Raw genomic sequence first — 10,815 nt, 5'->3', positions numbered from 1 at the left:
ACAGAGAAAATGTTAGAAACTAAAATGGTAATTAGCCCTTTTTTCTTCTTGAATGACATTGAGCTATACATACATACATACATACATATATACATATATATATATATATAAATATATATATATATATATATAGATATATATATATATATACACACATACACATGTTGATAAAAAGACAGAAGACATTAGTGATTAGACTTTAGTTTTTTTCTTTTTTTTTTCTTTTAAATTTTTTTTGAACCATGGACTTTAATAAGACTTCTCATATAATTTTCTTAACATTCGAGAATTTTAAATTTTATCCTTCAATTCCTGCCAATTAATAGAATACAACGTAAATGAAATGTGTCTCAAACATTTTTTTGGAAGTATCACAGACATTATTCAAAGCATCTTGACTGTAAAATTACTTCAACAAACGAATGCTTCTGGAAAGACCAAATCCAAGTCACTTTCCATTTTACGAGTCCTTATTAGAGATTGAATCCAAAAATTTTCCAAACTATGAACAAGTAGGCAAATTAGTTGGAGGTGGCAGAATGCTTGTTTCCACGGTGGTTCCATTCTTCACAATGAGGACAGTGTCCATACCCCAGCTTGCATGCCTTTCCAAATGACAGTGCATAAACCACACCCCTGAAAAATAGATATCATCCATGTTATCAAAAAAGTGGTACACTAATTATATTTTATGAGAGAGAGAGATTACCTGGATTATTAGCAAAAAATCTAATCGTGGCCCATCCATTCTTAGGAACTCCAAAGGTGTTAACTTCTGGTGGATCATTCAGATTGTAAGTACTTGGGGAAGAGGTAGCATTGAAATTTCCATAACCTGTCCCAACCAAATAGAAGCTAAAACCATGTAAATGCAATGGGTGATTCTCTGCATTCCCAACGTTTGTCCCCTGGAACACTATTTCCACTGCTTCCCCATAATTTATCAACCTTGCCTTTGTTCCTTGGGTTGGGTATAACGTATTATTACCCACATCTCCTGTGAAGTTAAAAACAGAGGGTGGCTGATTCGGGAAATCACTTCCGAAAACGCCTGTCAAGCTCCTGTGTATAGTTTCAAAAATTAGGTAATTTTCCTTAACAAGCTTAAGTTACCATCATTTTGATTCTCAAAAAAAAAAAAAATTTGAAATCATTTTATAATTTAGTGATACTTGTGCATTCTCCTAGAAGTGAGATTTATGGGACTAGATGTTATTTGTTTGCTCTAATTAGACCCCTGCATACTCATATTTGTTTAACATAATTAATTAGCCAAGTAGTTACTCAGGTTAATCATTCAAATATAGGTTAAACTCATGCAATCATATTATTACTTAGTGCAGAAAAGTAATTAAGCAAGCAATATGATGACTCAGGAAAACCAATGAAATCAATGGTTTCAAGGTAAAAAACTTAGGGAAGATTTAACCTAGCTATCCTCAAGATAAATAAATTCACTATAATAGAATGGAAGTTTACAATAGATTTTCTCCCTAAAATCTAAAGCTACCTCTTGTAGAACTTACTCACACAACCACGTGCAACTTCGACTCCACAGACTCTTCTATCTGAATTTGCTAAACACAAACACCCACATTTGTGACTTTAAGATCCCACTCAAAGATTTTAGATCGCGATCAGTAGTAGATCTTTATACAGCAACTTGTTTCCACCAGTTCCTAATTGTAGATCTCGTTCCGATAGATTCTTGTAGAATTAGAAGGTTACAAAAATCTCATAGATCTCACAGAATTAACTCACAAGACTTCCCAGAGATTCTAAAACATATTTAGGATTTTCCTTTTATACCTAATAGTGTTGGACTGAAATGCTAAACATTTTCGCAGGCTTTGAGCCTAATTTAAAATCTGCAAAATACAACTTTCAATCGATCGAACCTTTCTTTTGATCAGTCGAGCTTCACAGAAACTGAACTCTTCTTTATGCAGCTTAACAATTCTTAAATCTTGACTTGAACACTTTTGAGCAATGTCTAACACCTAATCTAGAGATGTTTTTGTACATTGTTTGCCAACATACAAAAATTTATAATCTAAACATTTAATCCTAAATATTTAGAATCTAACATTATTCTATTATTTGCTATAAAAGAAAAGTGATTTCTATAGCTCCTCATAACAATAACAATAAGAGTTATAATTTGTTGTTGTTCTTTTCTTATTAGTATTACTACTTTTGCATATAATCATTTCATGCTAAAGCAAATAAAATTTAAAAATTCTTTGCAAATTACAATACCTCCTTAAATGTATTACATTAGTTTTCTCAATTAAATTCAAATACATACATGATTATATTAACTACTAAAACAAAAATATTATTTTCTTTTATAAAGATAATTAAATTTAATATAGTCAGATGTTGAATTTAACTTGGAAACCTAATTCACTGTACCTAAGTTTTAGCAATAATTTAATTGAATATATCATATTTTTCATGCTTGTACTTTAAGCCTTCTCGGTAAAAGATTTTGTTAAACAAAAAAGGGAAGAGAAGAAAAATAAAATAGAGTGGTGTAGTACCTGTAGTATGCTTGTAGTATATCAATGGATGGGGTCACAAAACTTACGTTATTTAAGCTTGCAGCTAGCCTGCTATTACCACCTGGGCCCCCACACGACGCATTAGCACAAAGTATTTGGTTTACGGAAACTGCGATAAAAATTCGTGTGGTGATATTTTTGGGCACATTAATTGGGTGTTCAGCACTTGCCAAAGATCTTATGCGAATTGTGAAGTTGTCTGCAGCATTCTGGTCTGTGACATTAGGAAGGGTCGGATAGGGAATAGAGGATGGAAGTGTATAATTGCCTGTGTACTGAAGAATAGCTGAAGTATTGGTACTATCAAATGCAGCATTGGAGTCAGAGAAAGGAGTAGCAGCTATGTAATAGTGACTTGGAGACTGGTTTGCTGTGACCAAAATATCCATTGTTTGTCCTGGGGTTATCATAATGTAACTTGTGGTTATGGGCTTTATGTATGCACCATCATGCGCCACAACTGTGAAATTGTGTTTGGCGATTCCAAAGAACATTTCTTCATTCATCACAGCGCTTACTAGACGTAGAAGATATGTTTTTCCATGCTCAACTGTAAGTTTATATGAAGCACCTGCATCATGAAATTATAATGATCAGAATATGATGTACAAGTTCTTTTCACTTACATTGCTGACCAATATTAGCTAACTACGACAAGCTCATTTCATTAAGTAATACATTTTTAGTATACATCAATCTTTCATACCATTAGAACAATTGTTTGGAAATCCTGGTTGTCCATTGATAGTGTAAGCATCTGATAGTGTTGGATCACTGCCGGTAGCTGTAGCATTATCTATTATCTCTTTCACATCTCCCTTGAACCATTCCCCTGCAACAAGGTTAAGATTTATTAGGTATATAATACTTGGGCATTGACTGTTGGAATCTCTTTATACTCTCTCCGTACATATCATTTGTAATCATGCATTATATATGAACATTCTTGAAAAATTTGAACACTTAATGTGAAAATATAAACATTGTGTGTACAAAGTTTATATTAAAGAATGTGAAACAATAATTTCCCATAATACTTCACTTTAGAGTTTAGATAGCTAGGACATGCAAGGGCAGAACTAGACAATTTAAAATAATAATAAAAATCTATTAACCCTCATATAAAAGACTATAAATAATTAATTAAATTTTCTTAATTTTCAACCGCTCCTTGAAAATTAAGAGTCCTTAAAAAAATTAGATACTTGAAATTCAAATATTCAAAAGGTTGGAACTTTCAATTAAGCAAATCTCATCTTATAAAATGAAAATAAAGCTATAAATATATGCTTGGGACAAAGAATGATGGGAGGAGAAAATAAAGGCAAGGGTAAATGGAATGTACTAATTTTAGGATACGTTTGATATACAATAATAGATCATGTAATGAAATGGTTATTTATGTGTAATAATTATTCGGTTATTTGTTTGATTTTTATTATATGAAATAGTTATTTCTTAAATTAAGAAATTTATATCTCTATTGTTTACAAATTTATGACAGTTTCATAATATGTTCTAATATTTTTAAACAAACACTTACATATGTGTATGCATTCATGTAGACATTTATATTAAACTTACATATGTGTATGCATTCATGTAGACATGTATATTAATTAAATTATGATACTATAGTCTAGTCTTCCCAAGCAAAAATTATTCATCCTACCCCTCAAAATTTCCCAATTATTAAGGTATGTATATGTTATATGTTATTAACATGTTTGGGTTTGGCGTAGAGTTATTGGACCAATTTTGAAATATGGGGAAAGTTTCCAAAAATTTTCACAATTGTTTTTTTCAATTGCTATCATTGTTTGTTATAATTGTTGCAAAGCAAAATTAGTGTTAGTGGTGGATTCATATTAAAGTAATTTTATTCCAATCATTACTTGTCACCATATTTTGTAGTGAAAAAAAAAAATTGTCCCTAGCATTGCTCTTACCAAGTATGAGTACTTGTTCTGCAACAGGCTTGGGAAATGGATAAGTGGTTTTGGCCTCAGGTAAAATTACAATGGCACCATGGACTGTGGCACGTGTCCAATCACTATGTGCATGCCACCACAAAGTTCCTTCTTCATCTGAAAATATGACCTCATAAGTAAAATTTTTTCCTGGTTTGATGGGACATTGTGTAATGTTCTCAGGACCATCTGACCATGGATTTCTTGGTTATTTCACTCCATGCCTATAAAATAAAAATAAAAATAAAAAGTTAAAAAGTATTCATGAGTTTTCATGGTATTTGTTGATGAACACTAGATGATACATCATATCATGCATTGTGGTATTGATAACTAATGTATAAAGTTGTATAATATCTTCATGAATATATATATATATATATATATATATATTTTAACAATAATTGAGAGAGGGGAATATAAACCCAAGTTATCCTCATTAGGAAATTGAGATAATATCATCTAACTATAAGACTTTAAAGTCTTGACAAATGTTATATAATTTTGTTGTTTAGTTGAAAAACAGCATGTTTTTGAATTTTTCTTGGACGAAACTTGAGCCCATCATTATTTATTTATAGCATGGTAACTGAATAATGTCATCGGCTTGTATATATATACATATCACTTTCTTTGTATTTCTTTTGTATTTTTAAGATTGCGTTTGGCATTGGCTTAAAAAGACAGCTATTTTTACTATTCAACTTATTTTTGCTACTATTCATGGATCCTATTGCACTTTTGGGTACTATTTATGGATCCTACTATACTATTTTAGCTAACTTTTAGATTTATTTACAGTACTTTTAGCAAAAAGTTGTTTCAAACGGACTAGATTAGCTAATGGAGGAGCCCTTGGGTCAACCATGGAACTGACCCCGGTCATCCAAAAATATACAATAATAACTAATAATTTATTGAAATAAATTTTAGTTAGCTCAACTAATAAACTTTCTTAATAAACAATTATCATGAAACTATAGGTTGAAATTCTATTGAATCTAAAAAATATATATTAATTGACTATTATCATGGAGCCATGGGTTGAAATATAGTGAAATCAGTGATTTTTTTTTTCTATTTCATTTTATGGTAAACAGGAAAAAAAAAATAAGGAACCAATTGATAAAACAGAAAAAATACAAAAATAAAAGAACAGTGCAATTTCCTTCAAAATTGTTAACATTTCTTCTCTATGCAATAATTTGTTTCCTATTTTGTGAAAAATTATATATAAACAATTAAATTAATTTACAAGTTTACATGTTTATTAATTTGGTCTCTTTTTTTAAAAAAAATATTATAAATTTTTAATTGTTAAATTCAAATATATATCATATGGAGTATAACTTTGCTGTTTTGGAATCAAATCCCAACTTTGACCCTAAGAGTTGGGGAGAAGTCAAGCAAACATGCATGAAGGACCTATCACTTCAAATTTTAGTTTGATCCAACATGCATGAGAACACATTTTATATAAAATAAAATAAAAACTTTACGTATAAATTTTTAGAATCTCATTTTTCTATTATTCTATCAACTTTTACCAAATAAACTTTTAATAAAAAAAAAATATAGTCTTCTCAAAAAAAAAAAAAGTCCAAATGCACAATTTAAAGTAAGGTGTTTTTTCTCTCTCCAAATTGGTTTGATGGTCTATATTGTGTGTGTGTGGAGAGAGAGAGAGAGAGAGAGAGAGAGAGAGAGAGAGAGAGGGGGGGGGGGGGAGGAGAGCCATCATCACCAATGAATAGTAACACCATAACTTGCTTCATTGTGGACATTAACATAAGCTCTATCGCCTTTGTGGACAAGAATTGTTGGTCCAGGGAAGCTGTCATTTATGGTAAGCATTGTCTTGTTGCTACAAAGCCTTTCAAAAAATGTGTTTTTCACCTGCAACCAAAATGTAAAATATTTAAATCAAATACCATAAGATGAAAAAAAATATACAGAAAAGGTTTCAACCACATTCTTCAGGTCCCTTACCAATATAGACCATTACTGATGGGTGGTTTTACATGAAAAAATAAAAATAATCAACACTTTTCCATAATAAATATATAAGAGACATTTTTTTGCAGGCACACACACTACTTCAGAAGGTTTGTGTCCAATAAATTTTACAAGGATCAAGAATATAAAGGAAACTTACAATAAAACTGTAGTGGTGGACATTATAAGCAGTGCAAACGAGCAAACCTTGCAGAAAAACAAACCCTAGAAATCCTAGGATCAAACTCATATTCTTTAGTCCCATTTCTCAATCAATTCTTACCAAATTAACAAAGAAAAATCACTCTTTGTTTCTGACGTTTTTATTTCTGTGACTGTCAACATGACATTAGGACCAATTTATAGACTACTAATCTTGCTACCGAAAATAATTTAAAATGTTTATGTTTTTAAACTCATACGAAAAACATGGGATTTGAACATGTGCCTGCTCCCTGTAACCTTCATAAAAACACTCATCATTACTAAGATTCCTTTTAGTTAGATGTGGGCCAGCTAATTTTTTATTATGAGTAAAGTTGATTTCTTTTACATACTAAATGATGCATAATCGAGACACTTTGCAATTAATTAAGGGGATTAAGATCTACATTGTCTCTTGAATAATCTTTGGGTCATTTGATAGTTCTTGTTGTGTATGAGAGAAACATCTAAAAATTCGAAACATCTACTTTCTGTTAGTTTTTATTTCTTTTTCTTTTTCTTTTCCATTTTTTTCTTCGATAAAATGGCCGTCAACCCTCTCTCTCAAATTTTTTTTTTTTTTTTTCATAAAACAAACACAAAATCTGACGTCCCTTTCTCATATATCAAAAAAAAAAAAATCAATATTTCTTGAGAAACAAACACTTAGACTAACCATCCTTCCTCATATTTTCAAAACGTCAATATTTTCTTGAGAAACAAATACTTAAACTAACCATCCTTTCTCATTTTCACAATTTTTTTAGGAAAAAAAAAACACAAAAGACAGAAAAATTTCAGAGAAAAACCAAAGCAAAAAAAGAAGCAAAGTGCCTGTGTGGTAAAAAGCTTTTTCTATTTTCTTTTATATTTTATCTAACAAAATTATAATTTTTTATTAAAAATTAAGTTAAATTTTAGTTTATTGTCATACATTTAGTATAAAAGTTAGCAAAAATTATATCTTTTGCCTTATATTTATCAAATACGCTAGAAGAGAATTACGGGATAGCACTATGAAACTTAACCTAATATTAATTCATTTCTTAGAGAAGAGCTTCGTATTTGACAAAAACACCGTCAGTCCATTAATTTTAGTAGCAATCAATTTGATCAATGTTATTTTAAACTTGCAATCAACTTAATTAGTTCTATTGTTAACTCATTAATAAAAAATATCAACGTGATAAACAATTTGCATTATTGGTGCACATGTGACTAATATAATAATATAAAATTAAATAGTTAAATATTATACAAGCAACATAAGCATTTTAATAAAATAAAAATCGTGTCAGACAAAAAACTTCCAAAAAAATTAATTGATAGGGAAAAAAAAAAAAGGCAAAGAAAGTGATTTTATATATATATATATATATATATAAAATCATCAATTTCTCATTTCACGCTTTGATGCAAGCTTCATATGTGGAAGCTAGGAGGGATCGGATCCTATAGTGCTCATAAATAATGAAACTTCCATGAAAATTTAAGTCAAGATAGCATGGTCTGATGAAGAACAAAGAAAAGAGGGGAATTCAAAATATATAGCATGTGTTTTTAAGAGAAACTGAGATTAAACATAATTGGATTCTGTTCAAAGTAAAGAAATCACAAACCAGGTCCGATACGATTCTTTATGCATATTGTAGTTTGATTTGGAAGGTAATGATAGCCATGGGTGCGGGCAATGCTTTAAATTTTAATCATGTGATAATTTTGGAAGGTATTGATGGCCATGGGTGTGTGAAATAGAGATCGAGGACGGGGTGCATTTTTTTTTTTTTTTTTTTTTTTTTTTTTTTTGACTGGGTAAAGTAGAAAAGTGAAAGGAGTAGGGGCAAAAAGGTTATTTCCCTCTCCCTCTCTCTTTTTCTCTCTCTCACACGCTTATATATTCAATATATTCAATCGTAACAAGTAAAAGAGTTGTGGGCCAGCTAATTTTTTATTATGAGGAAAGTTGATTTTTTTTACATACTAAACGACGCTTAATCGAGACACTTTGCAATTAATTAATGGATTAAAATCTACATTGTCTCTTAAATAATCTTTAGGTCAAATGATATTTCTTGTTGTGTATGAGAGAAACATCAAAAAATTCGAAACATCTACTTTCTGTTAGTTTTTATTTTTTTCTTTTCCATTTTTTTTCTTCGATAAAATGGCCGACAACCCTCTCTCATTTTTTTTTTTTTTTTTTTTTCATAAAACAAACACAAAAACTGATGTCCCTTTCTCATATTTTCAAAAAAAAAGTCTCAATTTTCTTGAGAAACAAACACTTAGACTAACCATCCTTTCTCATATTTTCAAAAAGTCAATATTTTCTTGACAAACAAATACTTAAACTAACCATCCTTTCTCATTTTCACAATTTTTTTAGGGAAAAAAAAAAAACACACAAAAGAGAGAAAATTTTCAGAGAAAAATCAAAGCAAAAAATCAACCAAAGTGCCTGTGTGGTAAAAAGCTTTTTCTATTTTCTCTGCATTTCTTTTATATCTTATCTAATAAAATTATATTTTTTTATAAAAAAAATTAGTTAAATTTTATTTTTTTGTCATATATTTAGTATTAAAGTTAGCAAAAATTATATCTTTTTATCTCATATTTAACAAATACGCTAGAAGAAAACTACGGAATAGCATTACAAAACTTAATCTAATACTAATTCATTTCTCAGAGAAGAGTTTCTTCTTGTTCTCTCATATATACCAGGGAAGATGATTTTGCACCGTACTGACCAATACGGCCGGTATTTATCGTACCGTATCTAAACCAAAACCGAAATGTAGGTGTTTCGTTCCGATTAAAATACCAGCCATACTGGACCTGTTTCTATCGTATCGGGATACATACCAGATTTCGGCCGATAATTAGATACCAGACCGGAACAAAAACCAAGCTTTCTTTATCAAATTTAAGAAAAATGAGGATTGTTTTGCAATTTTTCTCACCCTAAACTCAGATCTAACGCTTGCAATAACCCATCGGCCTCAGACTCTTCATCTCGGCCTCACTTTGGAGGCGATGACGACGGTGACTGGCAGTGAACAGCAGTACCAATGTTCATTGAGTCAGTGAAACAAAGCTGAATGCCTCCCCTGAGAGATATCTGAAAATAAGTGGTTACTGATGGAAGAGAAATAGATAGTACTGATGGGAAGAGAGATAAAATTTTAAAAAAATTTGAAGTGAGAAGTTAACTTAGGTTAACGTGTGTGGTGTAAAAAGACTAACAAAAACTACTTGGAACATGTGAAAATTTTAAAAAGACACGTTACTATTTAATTTTTATTCCTTTGTTTTTATCACCAATTACATTTTCTACTTTTTTTTTTTTTTTTCTACCAAGCACTGAACAGTGAATACATACCCCAATGTATTATTTAAGACTTCAGTGTATTATTATTTTTTTTTTCATTTTCTCTGCAATTTATGTGCTTAAAAATTAAATTAGTTTTAAGTTTTCTTTTACCAAAAAACTAAATTTACAAATATGAGATCTATAAAAATAAAAATAAATAAGTAAATAATATATATATAACAATAAACTCGAAACGGTACACTGATATTTTATGGTATCAAAATATTTCATTTCCTGACCCAATTCGAAATGACCTTTGGTACGGTATTGACTCTCTTGATATATACTTTAGATTTGACAAAAACACTAATTTGGTCGATACATTTTTAGTAGTAATCATTTTGGTCAATGTTATTTTAAAATTGTAGTCAACTTAGATCTATTGTTAACTCATTAGTAGAAAATATCAACTTGATAAACAGTTTGCATTGTTGGCACACATGTAACTAACATAATAATATAAAATTAAATAATTAAATATTACAAGCAACATAAATAAAATAAAATAAAAATCATGTCAGACAAGAATTCTGAAAAGATTAATTGATAGGAAAAAAAAAAGTAAAGAAAGTGGTTTTTTTATATATAAAAAAATCCTCAATTTCTCATTTCACGCTTTGATGAGAACAAATATTATTCATTTGAACCTTGTTAACGTAATAATATATATGAACAAATATTTGAACATCAATATTGTAATGGCATTAGCAAA

The 10,815-nt window shown here is 29.7% G+C and overlaps 1 pseudogene; it reads right to left on the bottom strand.

Annotated features, from left to right (window-relative positions):
- Positions 1–295: 295 nt before the first annotated feature.
- Positions 296–6,848, bottom strand: LOC126713522 (laccase-14-like; annotated as a pseudogene).
- Positions 6,849–10,815: the final 3,967 nt, after the last annotated feature.

This window comes from Quercus robur, chromosome 2 (genome assembly GCF_932294415.1).
Source record: "Quercus robur chromosome 2, dhQueRobu3.1, whole genome shotgun sequence".
Classification (NCBI taxonomy): Eukaryota; Viridiplantae; Streptophyta; class Magnoliopsida; order Fagales; family Fagaceae; genus Quercus; species Quercus robur.
The sequence above is the reverse complement of the archived record's forward strand: the minus strand, read 5'-3'. Positions and strand labels throughout refer to the sequence as shown.